Below are 16,120 nucleotides of genomic sequence, written 5' to 3'. Positions count from 1 at the left end.
ACTTCCTGATTTCTGTGTTTAACTGTGCATTTGTGATCACTGGAAGTTGCTGCCACATTTGTTTTTTTTTTAGGTAATGGTGAGTACTGTTGGCCCTGCCATTAATTTTACAGCAGAAACTGGGCCATGACATTCAAACCTGCACCATAGTGATGCTTTTTTTGTGTGTTAAGTATTTGCCTCATCCACCTCAATTAATATTCTTCAGAATTTCAACATAATGCCTTCCAAAGGCTCCAGAAAAATTCATTGTTTTCAACAATGCCCACCTCTAAATATTTTCAGAATAATTATAAGGGCTTTGTTCAATGTAAATAACTGCTTTTGATTTTAAAGGGCCTGCTGCCACTCAGACATACATCTTAAACAAAGTTCACATCCAGTTAGATTTGGAATGTGTTTCTTGGTTGCATCTAGCCTTCAAACTATTATGTAGAGTATGAGAAAGTGAATCTGGCTTTTAACTCCTTAATTAGCATTAGCGAATTTTAAAAAAAATCCAAGGCAAGCAAAAGATTAATCGTAATCTTTGTCTATTTTTCCCTGCCCAAGGATGTGTAGATATTGTATAGTGTGTGTATTTACATCCTGTTTTTTACAACTTATTGTTTTGATTTACCACCAGAACAAAACTGTGATTTAGCAGATCTGAAGAACAAGCACTTTGTTCCAATTCCAGAAGGTGAATTTCACAATATTTCACACTTGCTCCTACCTCACCATGCCCCATCCCCAGTCATGCTTAGTCAGAGTTCCATAGTATCTGGAAATGCATTACTGAGGAAGAAATATTACTGCTTTCAGGGTCTTAATTTACAGATGTTGCTCCTTGCATTTACCAGTCTTTCTTCAACTCTTGATAATAGCTTAGCCATGTTGAGAGTTTTCTTGTTTCTTTTACCAGGACGTTTTGGTATTAAGGTTTTTGTATGTTAACTCGAGAAAGAACTTGATATAAGATGCAATTATTTATAGTAATTTAATCATCTAGTGACTGAGAATCAGTACGCTTGAGATATTGTGCATGCTGTGATAGTGTAAGTTGATGGAGATGTGTAGAGATCTGTAGGGTTGGCATGATTGGAAGTTGTGTGTTGGATTGTTGCTTAAGGATATCAGGGCTGAACTTGAATGTCAGTCTGTGCTGTTGGGTGATTAATGTGGGTAAAGTGTGTTATGTTGGGTAGATGTATTCATTTATTGACATCAAAGATGAGATTGTTTTGAAGTGTTTTCAGAATTCTTGCTGTGTCTGGGAGCCAAATTCAAGGCATTAACCATCCATGTCATGTGTCCCCTTGTTGTTCGGATAATTTCCTGCACACTTGGCAGGAAATTCTGGCTTGCCACCTCTCCCACCAAGGTAGCATCACCAAGGTGGGGAAGCTTTTCCCTGACATGCTGTGCTGTGCGCCTTGTCCCACAGTGCACCAATGGGATTCTCCACAGATTTGCAGTACATTGCTGCGGCTTCCCCTTTTATAGGAATTGTGCTTAAAAAAGGGAAGAGTGCCCTGATCATGCGCTTTCTTTGGTATTGCTGCCTCACTGCTCCCTGCAGTGTGCGGAGAATACTGGCAGCACAGTAAATACCAACATACTGCTAGGGCTGCTTATGGCAGTGACTACAATAACGAATATGAGGTGGTTACTGGATGCTGCTCACATTGTTTCCAAGCAGATGTGAATTGTAGCTCCAAAATCCATGGAAAAAATATTGTAGCCCAGTGACTTTTACAACAGCTGCTGAGTCACACTTTTGGGACCTGTGGTTATCCTGCAGATTGTGGGTCTCTCTGGAGGAGAGATGTTTGCCAATGTACATTGTGGCCTTTAAGTTTCTAATGAGCTGTTTTGCATGGTTTTGCCTGTTGCCAGTGTTTCACTGCCCATGTAAATGGTTAAAACCTATCAAGAATTGTGATTTCCCAGGTTGCTGGCTGGGCAGCATGGTGGCTCCAGCGGAGGGGCAGCACAGTGACTCAGTGGTTAGCACTGCTACCTCACAGCGCCAGGGACCCATGTTCAATTCCAGCTTCTGGTGAATGTCTGTGTGGAGTTTGCACATTCTACCCGTGTTTGCGTGGATTTCCTCCACAGTCCAAAGATGTGCAGGTTAGGTCGATTGGCCATGCTAAATTGCCCAGTGTACAAGGATGTGTTAGCCATGGGAAATACAAGGTTGCAGGGAAAGGGTAGGGGAGTGGCGCTGGTTGGGATGCTCTTTGGAGAGTCAGTGTGGACTTGTGGGACCGGATCACCTGTTTCCACACTGTAAGGATTCTATCTATATATAAATAAAAATACAAAATAGAGATTGAGTGAGGCTACATAGTTACACAGAAATTTCAGGCCCATATAATTTGACATCTGAAACCATCCCCGGGCTCTTCTTTGCTCCAAAATGCTCGTAAATATATGCAGACACATGTAGATACTCAGGACAGCAATCACTACAATCAGCCCTCCCCTTTTGAAATTGCAATGTTCTGAAAATTGAGTCCTTCCCAGGAATGTTTTCTTTGATTCTCTAAGTAGAATAGTGCCTATGGTTATCTTCTCTCCCTTGTTTAATGCCAGCTCAGAACAGTGATACTCATCTCCAGCTATTGATAAATTTGAGCAGTATCTGGAAGTGAACTGGTTGATTCATGGGTGCTAATATTTACTGGGAGGTGGGAGGGAAGCATGATTGAAATCCGATGCCTATAGAAGACCTGGATGTAATATTGTCTTCCATGAAGAATCTGAGCAAGTTATGAAACAAAGGACAGGTATATTGAACAACTATATGTCAAAGACACTACTTCACCTTTCTAATGTCCTGAGACAAATTCTAGTATAACCTCTTTGAAAACCTCAATTGTAAAACCTTCCAAACCCATAACCACTTCCATCTAGAAGGACAAAGGCAGAAGATACATGGGAACACCATCATTTGCAAGTTTTCCTCCAAACCACACACCATCCTGACTAGGGGTGGGGAGAAAAATCATCATTCTTTCAGTGTCATTGGGTAAAAATCCTGGAACTCCCTCAGTGATGATATTATGCATCTACCCATACCACAAGGACTGTAGCAGTTCAATGCCACCTTCTCAAGAACAATGAATGCTGGCCAGCCGGCAACACACTCATCCCATGAGTGAATAGAAAAAGTAAATACACCACATTCCCTCCATTGTCATTTTTTTTTGTTCATCTTAGTTCAACAGCCTCTCAGCATCTGAGATCAGCTCATGAAGAACTGGAACGTATCAGTGCACTACCTTTCTCCACTTGGACCAATGCAAACTGAATAAAGAGCTGGGATGTGCAGTGAGCTTGGGAAGTCTCTGCCCAGTTCTGGTGAGCATTAAGGCTGCCATTAAATTAGTCTTATTTGGACCTCAGAAGGAAGTTTAGAGAGGTTGAAAGAATTGTATTTGTTTGGAAGGTTTTGGTTGACCAAGTCTGGAGTTAAATCACTTGGTTTGAGGAAAATAGCTTTAACTTTAATATTGGTGTACCTGACTTGAGGGTGTTTGATACTAACATGGGTTCCTAAATAGAATGTATTCCATTTTCCATTACCGGTGCATTTTACTTCGAGCATAAAAGTTTACCAAAAAGAATTGAATGATATTTCTCCTTTGTTACGATCTTTATAGAGCTCATTAACAATTAAAGTGAAATCAAACTCTGATTAACTGAAAGAACGACACTGCAAGATTTGACATTTTTAAACATAAAGTTCATATTTAAAAATTCAAAAGGCAAGCACTGTAAATTAAACACTTGTCAAGACTAAGCGTATAAATCCGGTTCCCTTCTACTTCTGAATTCCACCCAAGCGTTTCCTCATTTGCTATGCGATCTTGAAGGTCAGTTCATCACTTATTGTTGAACCAAACCATTATGCTACACCTCTCTGGAATTCATTTTAACTTCTCTCAGCTATTCTCCAAAGCACAAGATATCATGGGGATACTGAGCTCGGTATCCTGTCACCAAGTCACCCTTTACTTACATTTGCACAGTAAATGGACTCTGACCAGCTAGCTCAGAGCCAGTCCCTCAAATGAGGAGAATTCCTGAGACTCCTGTTTATATCAGTCAGTCAGGGCTCCCTGATTGTGGCTGTGGCTGTCAGCCTGGGCCAATCAGGAAACTCATTCCATGAGATCCACCTGGCCAACCTTGTTCCAATCACTACAGATACTTACTTTCTTTCAGTAGCTTTTGCCTGAGTGACTCTCCAACTTCCTACCAGAACCTCTCAATTGTCAATTTGGGTATCACTGCCTTCTTGCTTTGTAATTTAATAAGATAAGAAAATCTGGATTTCTACAAGACCAGTACTCCAAACTTTGGACAGGCATGGCATGTTTTCCCTCTGTCTCCACATGTAAATCCTGTACAACTCTTGGTCCCAGATTGTTTAACAGCCTCTGACAGACTGTCACCTCTGCTTGTTTCCACACTGAATTGCTTTTCCTAAGGGCTACTGTAGATTGTTTCCTCAAGCTCCAAGCTGGGAAAGTCTTTGAGCATTTTTTTTCTCACAAACTGTTTTTTCAAACTAAGCATAACCTCCCATACAACTAAGCATAACCCTAACCTCCCATTCATATACTCCTGTACGCAGTGAATGTTAAAATTGTATTTTCTATGCTTAAGGTGCAGGCCTGGCCTTTGTTCCCTCAATTCTGTGCATTGCAAATTATTTAAGATCAAAGCTGTGACTGCCTTTTCCTATGGTATTCCTGAATTTCAAGGAAAACATGCAATTTAGTCTCAAAATCGGCTTCCCGTACCCTTGTCCATGATGGGGAAAGACACCAAAAACACACTCTTCAAGCAGAAATGTTCCTGAAATATTTCTGAACGTAACAACCATTAATCTCAGAAACAAAATGGTAGATTCAGCGTAGCTATTCATCTTTGTAGGTTTCAGGAGACTAAAGTCTTTTCTGGACATAGCCACAGCTGATTGTCCTTGAATGTAGCAATCAGTCACTTTCCTTTCAGTAGCACAATTCCTGCTGAGTTTTTCCAGGAATTTCTGCTTTTGTTTCTGATCTCCAGCATCCACAGCCATTTGTTTTATATTAGAGTCTTCCCTTTTCTCCTTACTTGCCTCCCAGTTTAACAGGTAGGTGCCAGCACGGATCCCTCTCATTTATCCTAAATTTAACGATACATTCCCAAATAATAACCCTTTTATAAACACTACCCAAAAACACTGGTGAAAGATGTTTCACCATTTTAATAACTTGCCTTTAGTCTTTTTGGTCATATCTAAACTTGTCGGTCACGATTCTTATTTTTAAAAATGTGCTGTGTCACAACACTGGTGGGAGGAATGCATTGATAATAAATCCCATTATATGAAATGTATGCAATAAAATGCAAAATTATGTTCATCCACCTTCACTCGTTCTTTATGTAAGATTTATACAATTTCTTAGCGACTTTTTTTGTCAAATTTTCAAACTTTTCTAGCAACGTCACATTCTTAATAATATGTCTATAATTGTGAAGTCTTTTCCAGCACTATGAGCACTACTTATTTGATGCCGCTTGCTAATGCAATCTTATAATTTCTGAAATTTGAGTTCTAAATATCTTTACAAAATCAGGGATGATGCTGGTTGGCATTCTTGTGGACAGACTGCCTTTGCCTGTTTTTGCAATAAATCAGTTCGAGGTACAACTACAATGCTGACATTAAGCACAAAGTTCTGATGGGGAAACACATTCCCAAAAAATTTCATTTAGTTTTAGGAACAGAAAATTCTGTCCGAGTCTAATTTTGTTGTTCTTGGCAACACTTGCCCTTGTCCTAGATGGATCCTAGGTAAGGTACCTTGCTTTTTGCAAACCTGTTTTGGCAAGATTTATTATTAAGCCAACTATGTAACTGTAATTGCTTAAATAAGTTTTTTTTTAAACTGTTTTACACATTCCTTGCTATATATCGATGTATCATCTCAATAAACAATACAGGAGCAATAATTGCAACTTGATTCATAAGTCTTTGCAATGCGGCCAGAGCATTTTAAACCTGTGTGGCATGATCTGACATTCCTACAACCCATTTGGTGCAACAAAGTCTGATATCCCTTTATCTCTTGATGTTACTGTTACCTGCCAGTACTCCTTCAATTGATCCATTTTAGTGAGGAATGAGGCACTGCCAACCGTATCGATACAAAATTCTAAACAACAAAATGGATCTGTTATCTGTTTTGTAATTTATTTATTTTTCTGTCATCCATGCAGAATCTAGTTGATTCATCCAGTTTAGGATCTGATCCCACACTGAGCTCCAACTACTTTGACTAGGTTCAATCTGGTGATTTTCTGGCATGTATTTCTACTCCTTTCAAGGATTAAACAGTAAAGATTATCACAGCTGGCTAACATTTTACACTCTTCTGTATCTCTACAGATTTTCTTGAATTTTCTACATAACCTACCAGACCTTCCTATTGTCTGTCCTGTAAGTGTGAGGTTACGGTGCCTAACTGCCCCAGTATTTCAGCATTGGCTGATCAGATAGCAGGTTGTAGGTTTGTGACTGTCTACTGTTTTTAAGAATGTTTGGGCTGCTTGAACATCTATCTGTGGCATTACAGTGACCTCTGGTAGTGGATTTTGTTTAACCATTGCTCTGACCACAATGGAGAAATACCTGCAACATGCTTCAGTAACTGGTCCATCTCTATAGCCTCACTTGGATTTTCTGTGATTATAGGTGAAGCTTTAGCTTTAACTCTAGCCAAATCATTCAAGGAATTAAATTCCATCAGTGGGTAATTTCTGAATAACTGCTATTGCCACTGCTCTGGATATGTGGTATTTTCCTTCTTGTGTTCTTTTATTGGGACTTGTTTTTACGAATCCCAGAAAGTCCCATGGACTTCGCTAACAATGTTCAGTATTGTGAACGAAGTTGTCCCACTTGCTACAGTGGAAATACTTAGGACCACAGCAATCACTTCTATCTACAAAATCTTCTTTTCCAATTTGAACAAGAATATCTAGGGCATTCCCAGCTGTTTACTCTGTCTACTTGTCTTCCTTTCACTCTCCAACCTTCTGTCCTTTGCAAGTTTATTGGGGTGATGGAAAAAAGGTTTAATTTTAGGGATCAGCTCATAATCCTCAGCCATTCCTCTTGTCTGTCTCACAGTTGCTATCCTCTTGTCTTCAACATGGATTCAGTTACTGAATATGGTGAGTTTTTAAAATCTTCTAAGAGAAAGATCTCTCTCAGACATTCATGAGTGGTACTTATCCTAATACCCATTTCCACTGATTAAAAATTATTTTGGTCTACCCTTTCAACTTCAACATTTGCCCAGGCTGGTTCCTTAAGTTTCAAAACATTTGCCTGTAAATTTTAGGAACTGACTCATACACCCCAATCTTTTACTGCATCATAATGCATTGAAACCTCCTAACAGTGACTAATAAATATCATGAGCTCTACCTGTTAACCTGCTCTGCAAGCAGACCGTCCAATGATCATTTTGCTCATTTCATTTGTTTTGCTACCTTTTCAAATGACAAAGAATGACTCTGCATAGGTTTCCTTAAATTTTGGCAGTGCCTATACAAAGTTGAACATTTAAAACATGGCTTGGGTTTTTCTCATTCAGAATCACCTTCTATATCTGAGCCTTTTTTTTATTTAAATGCAACCCTCTAAGGTATTCTTTTTCTTTCTTTTTTCTCTCCCTCTCTCGTCTCACTTTCTTTCCCTTTGTAATTGAAACTCCAGGTTTTTATTTTCTCTTTCTTGTTATTTTCGTCTCTCTGAAATGCTTTTTCCCCTCAAACTCAAGTCTTTTAAGTTCCATTTTATCTTTCTATTTCAGACTGGTTTACTCCCTTCCCAAACTCAAGCTGCTTGTTAATTCACCACTTTGTTTACCTTATCCCCCTTGTATTTCCAGCAAACACACATATTGTGCCAATACTTTAAATATCTCTGCCTTTCAGCCTTTACAATAAATCCTACCTTAAACTCCTTTGCCAATTCTCAAACCTTGGCTAATGGATTATTAGCTGCTATGATGCATCTATTAGATGAGAATATAGAAGGCATGTTTAGTAAGTTTGCAGATGACATCAAAATTGTTGGTGTAGTGGACAGCGAAGAAAGTTATCTAAGATTACAAAGAGATCTCAATTAATTTCAAGACTTGAGGGGGCACGTTTTTAAGGTGAGAGGAGAGAGATCTTAAAAAAGGCATGAGGGACAAATTTTTTATGCAGGGTGGTTCGCGTGTGGAATGAACTTCCAGAGGAAGTGGTGGATGTGGGTGCAATTACAACATTTAAAAGACATTTGGACAAGTACATGAATAGGAACAGTTTGGAGAGACATAGGCCAGGAGCAGGCAGGTGGGACTAGTTTAGTTTGGGATTATGTTTGACATGGACTAGTTGGACCGAAGGATCTATTTCTGTGCTGTATGACTCGATGATTAGGTCAATGAGCTGTGGAATGGCAGACTGAGTTTAATTTGGATAAATGCAAGCTATTGCGTTTTGGTAAAACAAACAAGGGCAGGACGTGTACAATTAAAAGTGGAGCCTCGGGTAGCATTGTAGAACAGAGAGACCTCAGGATTCGGGGATATAATTCTTTGAAATTTGTGTCACGTATAGACAGGATGTTTAAGAAGGCGTTTCGCACGCTTGCCTTTGTTGTTCAGATGTTTGAGTATAGGAGTGGGCTGTCATATTGAGGTTGTGCAGAATGTTGGTGAGGCCTCTTATAGAAGACTGTGTCCAGTTCCGGTCGCCCTGTTATAGGAAGGATATTATCAAGCAGGAGAGGGTTCAGAAAAGATTTACCAGGATGTTGCTGGGAGTGGAAGGTTTGAGCTGGAAAGGCTGTGACTTTTCTCACTGGTGCTTAGGAGGTTGAGAGGTGACCTTACAGAGGTTTATACAATCATGAGGGGTGTAGATATGGTGAATGGCAGGTGTCTTTACCTCGGGTAGGGGATTTCAAGACAAGGGGGCATATTTTTAAGGTGAGAGAAGAAAGATTTAAAAAGGACCGGGGGTGGGGGCAGTTGTTTTTACACAGAAGAGTAGTTTGTGTATAGAACGAAATTTCAGAGTGAGTGGTAGATGTGGGTACAGTTACAACATTTCCAAGACATTTGGATAAGTGCATGAGTAGGAAATGTTTGGAGGGATATGGGCCAAGCACAGGCAGATGGGACTATGGAATATTGTTGGCATGAACTAGTTGGACCTAAGGGTCTGTTTCCGTGCTGTATGTCTCTATATCACTTGTAAGCCATTTGCAAATAGATGATACTGAGAGCTCCGCAGAAATGAAATAGGTGGAGCATCTAGTTAAAGAAGAACAAATCCTGTGAATGATAAAAGCACAAGTGTGGAATAAAGTAGTTTGCTCACGGTTCTTTTGGTTTCTGGCTTTGAATCACCATGCTGTCAACTGTAGAGTGAAAGGTTCTCAGTTCAATAGTTGGTAAGGTGGACTTGGTTAGAATTACTTTCAGGATCTTGGAGTGTTTTCTTTACCAACAGCAAGGGACAAAGAGGCCTGTCTTTGCTTGCAGGTTTTCTGGAGGTGTCTATTTAATTGTGTCATCGCAGATCTGTGACAAACTGCAACTTAAACATCTGAATCTCTTGCTCGGCAGCTGTTCAACCCAACCTGATGCCTACTTTTATTTGATTTGATTTATTATTATCACATGTATCATGATACAGTGAAAAGTATTGTTTGACATGCTATCCATTATACCTTGCATTAGTACTTGCCTGGCAAAAATATAAAATCCTGCTTTTCCTAAAGTTTCATAACCAAGTGAATAAGAAGTGAACTCCACACAGTTCCACTTTTGATGTCCAACTTGTGAAAAATATACAACCGCAACACAGCGGTGTCCAAACTTCTATTTCTCCGAGTTTGTATTCCAAAAATGCGTAGTCTTTACAGCTGTCCTATAGAGCATAAAGTATTCGTAAGATCTTTTCAATGATGTATAAACAGTTAATCGCATCAACCGGCCCCATTTCCCTGATTGTTTGATCCTAGTGTTGGCTTTGCTGTGTTGCTGTTTGCACATAAAGTTTACATGTGATCGGTGATCACAGCCACACCCTTTATTTTCTTTTCTCCCCCTACTTGTACATTGTGTATTGCTTTATGGTAGCCACCAGCTGATAAGTCTGTTTGTTTTTGCTCTAATCATAACTGTTTTGAAATTATTTTACATTAATTGCTTTATTATGCATAACCAAGTAATTCTTGGTATTTTTGTTTAATTCAAAATCAATTTGTACTAATATTTGTAGTGTCTTTAAAGAGCCAGATGTCCTTTGATAGGAATATATTACCTGATATCTTCTCAGTTGGTTTCTGAAATGTCCACAGAATTTGTCTCCATTTAAAACCCTGTTGTCATCCTGGAATTCACCTGCTTAATCGTTGAGTAGAAGTGCAAGTTCTTTTCTTTTTACGTCCCCTTTGTTTGACAGCAAATCTAACAGCTTTGTATCATCATTGAGGCACCTCATTCCTTTGAAACATTTGCTGAAATTATGGAATTCAATTTGTGATTGAACAACTCTGGTTGCAAAGAAGGATAAATAGGCAAGGTCTTTTCCCTGGAGCAGGGTAGTCCAAAACTAAAGGGCATAGGTTTAAGGTGGGAGGGGAACGATATAAAAGGGATCTAAGGGACAACTTTTTCATGCAGAGGGTGGTGTGTGTATGGAATAAACTGCCAGAGAAAATGGTGGAGGCTGATACAATTACAACATTTAAAAGGCATTTGGATAGGTACATGAATAGGAAGGGTTGAGAGGGATACAGGCCAAATGCTGGCAAATGGGACTAGACTTACATAGGATATCAGGTCAACATGGACAAGTTGGACCAAAGGGTCTATTTCCGTGCTGTACATCTCTATGACTCTATGACCTCTGTACCTTTTGTTTGTGAAGTGATAAGTCGCAGAATGAATTGGGAAGCCTATCTGTGTCCAGTCTACTACTGGAGGCTAAAAGGAGCAAAACCCTGGAATTGTAGGTGTTGTTGCACGCACAGTCTTTTCCGTCATTAAAGCAGGCTCAACTGGTGTGGTCTTCCTGAAATGACAGTGTTTACTGATTTGGCAAAGAGGACCGAAATTAGTTTCTGTCACTGACAGTACCTTGCTAACATTTTGGGAATATATAAAACTGAGGAGGGCAGCTGTGAAAATTGCAGCAAGGGAGCTGATTGCTTTCTTGTACTAGCTGCTAATTTTAATATATATTAAAACTATAATTAGCATGCCCCACCGCTTTGGCTGAACATTTTATATGTAGGTTACAGTGTTAATGCTGAGTGGGCTGGGGAGCTACAGATAGTCTTAGGTGTGTTCAAGTGAATAATATGAATTTAGGAGTTGATTACATGTCCCCAGCAGGAATGATCAATGAGGGCTCTGAGCCTCTGTCAACTGGCATGCTGAGAGGAGGACAGTGCTGCAGTCATGTCAAGGCGGCTTGTTGAGACCAGCCCTTCGCTCCCCCACTACTGGAATTATTGCAGTTCATCATCATTCACTTTGGAAAGCATGTGTGGATTTTACTCATCCTTATAATTTCATGAATATTATTATTGCAAACACTAGTAGGATATTCAGCCTTTCATGCCTACTGTTCCTTTTTAAGTGTATTGTGGCTGATCACTATCTCAACTCCATATACATTTAAAAAAAGCCTCATATCCCCTTATACCCTGACCTAACAAATGGAGTCCTCAATCTTGAAAGCTTCAATTGTGCCAGGGTCTGCGGCTTTATGGGGCGACAGCTTTCAGATTTTTGAAAAAGTGCTTCCTGAATGGCGTTGCTGTATTTCACAGATTATTACCTCCTATTAGCTTTCATTAATAGAGCGATTGAGTTCAAGAGCTGTGAAGTTATGCTCCAGCTATACAAAAGCCTAGTTTGGCCATATCTGGAGTATTGTGTCTAGTTCTGGTTGCCTCATTACAGGAAAGATATGAAAGCGTTGGAAAAGGTGCAGAGGAGATTTACCAGGATGTTGGCTGGAATGGAGGGAAGGTCTTAACCATGAAAGGTTGAGAGACTTAGGGTTTTTCTCTTTAGAACGGCGAAGGATGAGAGATGACTTGATAGAGGTGTACAAAATGATCAGAGGTATAGATAGAGTGGACAGCCAGAGACTTTTTCCTAGGGTGGAGGTAGCTATTACGAGGGGGCATAGTTGTTAAAGTGAGTGAAGGTAGATATAGGGGAGACATCAGAGGTAGGTTCTTTACTCGGAGAGTGGTAGGGGCGTGGAATGCATTGCCGGAGAGGGTAGTGGAGTTGGCCTCATTAGGGGCATTTAAGCGGCTATTAGATAGGCATATGGATGATAGTATAAGGTAAGGGTGGAGGTTAGATAGACCTTGGGTTTAGGGTAAAAGTTCGGCACAGCATCATGGGCCGAAGGGCCTGTACTGTGCTGTACTGTTCTATGTTATATGTTCTTTGTTCTCTATTCTTCATTTTCCCCAAGTAGCTGAACTAGTTTTGACACTGCACTAAGGGAAGGCAATGGCATCTTGGGTATTGTCGCTAGACTGTTAATCCAGAAACTCAGCTAATGATTTGAGGACCTGGGTTTGAATCCTGCCGTGGCAGATAGTGGAATTTAAATTCAATAATGAAATAAAATCTGGAATTAAGAATCTGACCATGAAAACATTGTCGATTGTCGGAAAAACCCATTTCGTTCACTAACATCCTTCGGGGAAGGAAATCTGTCATCCTCACCTGGTCTGGCCTACATGTGACTCCAGACCCACAGCAATGTGGTTGACTCTCAATTGCTGTCTGAAATGGCCGAGCAAGCTATTCAGTTGTACCAATCACTATAAAGTCTCAAAAAAACGAAACCAGATGGATCACCTTTTTATTTATTCATTCATTCATAGGATGAGGGTGTCGCTGGCTGGGCTAGCATTAATTGCTGATCCCTAATTGCCCAGAGAGCAGTTATGAGTCAATGGCATTATTGTGGGTCTGGAGTTACATCTAGGCCAGACAGGATAAGGATGGCAGTTTCCTTCCTAAAGGGCATTGGCCTCGGCACCAGAAAAGATGACAGCAGAAACAGCCCCGTCAACCCTGCAAAGTCCTCCTTACTAATGCTTTAGGGCTAGGGCTAAAATTGGAAGAGCTGCCTCCCAGCCTATCAAGCAACAGCCTGACATAGTCAAACCTTGCACACACTGTCCCAGACACACTATCACCTTCCCTGGATGTGTCCTGTCCCAGTGGCAGAACAGACCCAGCAGAGGTGGTGGCAAAGTGGCATACAGTCGGGAGGGAGCTGCCCTGGGGATCCTCTATATTGACTCCTGGCCTCGTGAAGTCTCGTGTCTTCAGGTTAAACACGGGAAAGGAAACCTCCTGCTGATTACCACGCACTGTCCTCCCTTGGCTGATGAATTGGTACTCCTCCATGTTGAAGAACACTTTCAATGTCTACCACCAAGGCTGGCTTGGCAGCAGCATTCGTGATTGAGCTGGTCAGGTTCTAAAGGACATAGCTGCTGGATTGGGTATGCAACAGGTGGTAAGGGAACCAACTTCCCTGCAGCAGAAACATCTGTCCATGACACTATCAATAAGAGTGACCATCGCACAGTCCTTGTGGAGGTGAAGTCCCACTTTCACATCGCGAACAACTTCCGTCGTGTTGTGTGGCACTATCACCGTGTTAAATGGGACAGACTTCGCACAGATCTAGCAACTCAAGACTGGGCATCCATGAGGCGCTGTGGGCCATCAACAGCAGCCGAATTGTACTCCTGTGCAATCTGTAACTTCGTGGCCCAGCATATCCCCCACTCAACCATTACCATCAAGCCAGGGGATCAACCCTGGTTTGATGGAGAGTGCAGGAGGGCATGCCAGGAGCAGCACCAGGCAAACCTGAAGAAACAGGACTGCTTGCATGCCAAACAGCATAAGCAGCAAGTGATAGACAGAGATAAGCGATGCCACAACCAACGGATCAGATTTAAGCTCTGCCACACTGTTGTGAATGGTGGTGGATAATTAAACAACTCGCTGGAGAAGGAGGCTCCACAAATATCCCTATCCTCAATGGAGAGCCCAGCACATCAGTACAAAAGATAAGGCGCAAGTAATTGCGGCAGTCTTCAGCCAGAAGTGCCGAGTGGATGATCCATCTCGGCCTCCTCCAGTAGTCCCCAGCATCACAGATACCAGTCTTCAGCCAATTCAGTTCACTCCAGAATTGTGCTCCTTTGTTCTTGGAATAACACGGCATAACAAAATCTTTCTAAAATGGTGATTCTTACCTGCCAAGTAACTAAACCAGTGAGTATAATGTTTCGAAACATCTCATTAATCCTACAGCATGATGTTGTTTATCTTGAAACACTGCAAGCTAATAACTAGATATGAATGGTAGGAAGAATGTTGAAAAGGCACACAGCTCTTGTGCATCACAGGATTCATCCAGCTTGCTACGATACTGATCTCAACAGGGACAACAACACAGATATATAACCCACTTTAATACGTCTAGTCTAGGGAAGACCAGGTTATGCAGTCTTTGGATTCTCCGTGTTCACGTGTAAGGCCTAGCCATTTAGGGACGGTGTCAGAGTAATAGGTCATACGTTGATATGCCTCAGCGAAGGATAAAAATAAAGGAGGAGTATAAGAATAGATCATGAGGTTACAGAAACATCATCAAACAAACCTACTCTGTGAAGAAGAGAAACGTTATAATCCTTGACATTTCTAAGATCAATATACTGATAATGAGGTGGGTATGTCAGCTGAACTATCAGCTTGTCTGGAAATTCTTAGTCATCCATGCATGGGAGGGAACACCGATTTTGTCAAAGAAATAACCATAGTTTACTGTACTGACTTTAAACATCTTGTTCATTTCTATGTAATTGACAGAATTTCTTGTCTTCTATAATAGGGTTTGCTCATTCCCAACTTTGGATTTGTCTGCATTTGCAGATATATTCAGTGAGTCATTGATCCGCCCGTTGGCTATTATGTAAGATTACATCGAATGTAGGAACTCTAAAATCAAGCATGAGATTTTCTGATCTTTCCGTGATATTCTGTGAACATACAGGATATAAACTATAACAGTGCTGCTGTGATTACCCAGGATTATATTGCAGGTTGTCCTTTCAGCTCCATTCATTATTGTGAGGAGGAGGACCTGGGAGAAAGGATGGGTTTTGGTCATCAACCCACACCGAATTGTAGAGTCAGAATATACTACCTACACAATAGTCTCTATATGTATAAAACCCAAAAGAACTACGGATGCTGTAAATCAGGAACAAAACAGAAGTTACTGGAAAAGCTCAGGTAGGTCTGGCAGCATCTGTGAAGAAAAGTCAGAGGTAATGTTTCGGGTTCAACGACCCTTTCTCAGAACTGATGGTAGCTAGGAAAATGTTGGTTTATATGTAGAAGATAGGGTGGGGGAGGGGGTAAGGAGTAAACGATAGGTGGGGATAGAACCCAAAGAGAGAGAGGAGCAGTTGGACAGCTAAAGAAGTTGATAACGATCTGGCTGGGAGGGTGAATAGCTATTAATGGAGACTGTTAGTAACTAACAATAGGTAGTGTGTAATGGCAGACAATGTGATAACAAGGCATATGTGGGGTAGGAGGCTAGGACATGGGAGAGTTTAGTGGCAAGTGCAGGTCAAGTGCTGATTCACCTGCAAATGAGACGCTTAGCTTCCAGTTGCCTTCCACTTTAACAGGCCACCCTGGTCCCTGGTTTGCTGCATTGTTCCAGCAAAGCTCAGCGCAAGCCGGAAGAACAACACCTCACTTTCCGCATGGTGACCCTGCACCCCTCTGGACTCGATATCGAGTTCAACAATTGTAGGGCCTAAACTCTCCCATGTCCCAGCCCCCTACCCCACACACCCAGCCTTGTTATCACATAGACTGCCATTACATACTACTTATTAGAGATAACAAGGTGTAGAGCTGGATGAACACAGCAGGCCAAGCAGCATCAGAGGAGCAGGAAGGCTGACGTTTTGGGCCTAGACCCTTCTTCAGAA

The 16,120-nt window shown here is 41.1% G+C and overlaps 1 protein-coding gene across 2 annotated transcripts in view; it reads left to right on the top strand.

Moving 5' to 3' along the window:
• bicdl1 (BICD family like cargo adaptor 1) overlaps positions 1-16,120 on the top strand; it is a 298,028-nt gene that overhangs the window by 236,063 nt on the left and 45,845 nt on the right. The gene's annotated exons all lie outside the window — the stretch shown is intronic.

Source organism: Rhincodon typus, chromosome 24 (assembly GCF_021869965.1).
Source record: "Rhincodon typus isolate 14 chromosome 24, sRhiTyp1.1, whole genome shotgun sequence".
In the NCBI taxonomy this organism is placed as follows: Eukaryota; Metazoa; Chordata; class Chondrichthyes; order Orectolobiformes; family Rhincodontidae; genus Rhincodon; species Rhincodon typus.
This window is presented reverse-complemented; position numbering and strand designations above follow the sequence as displayed.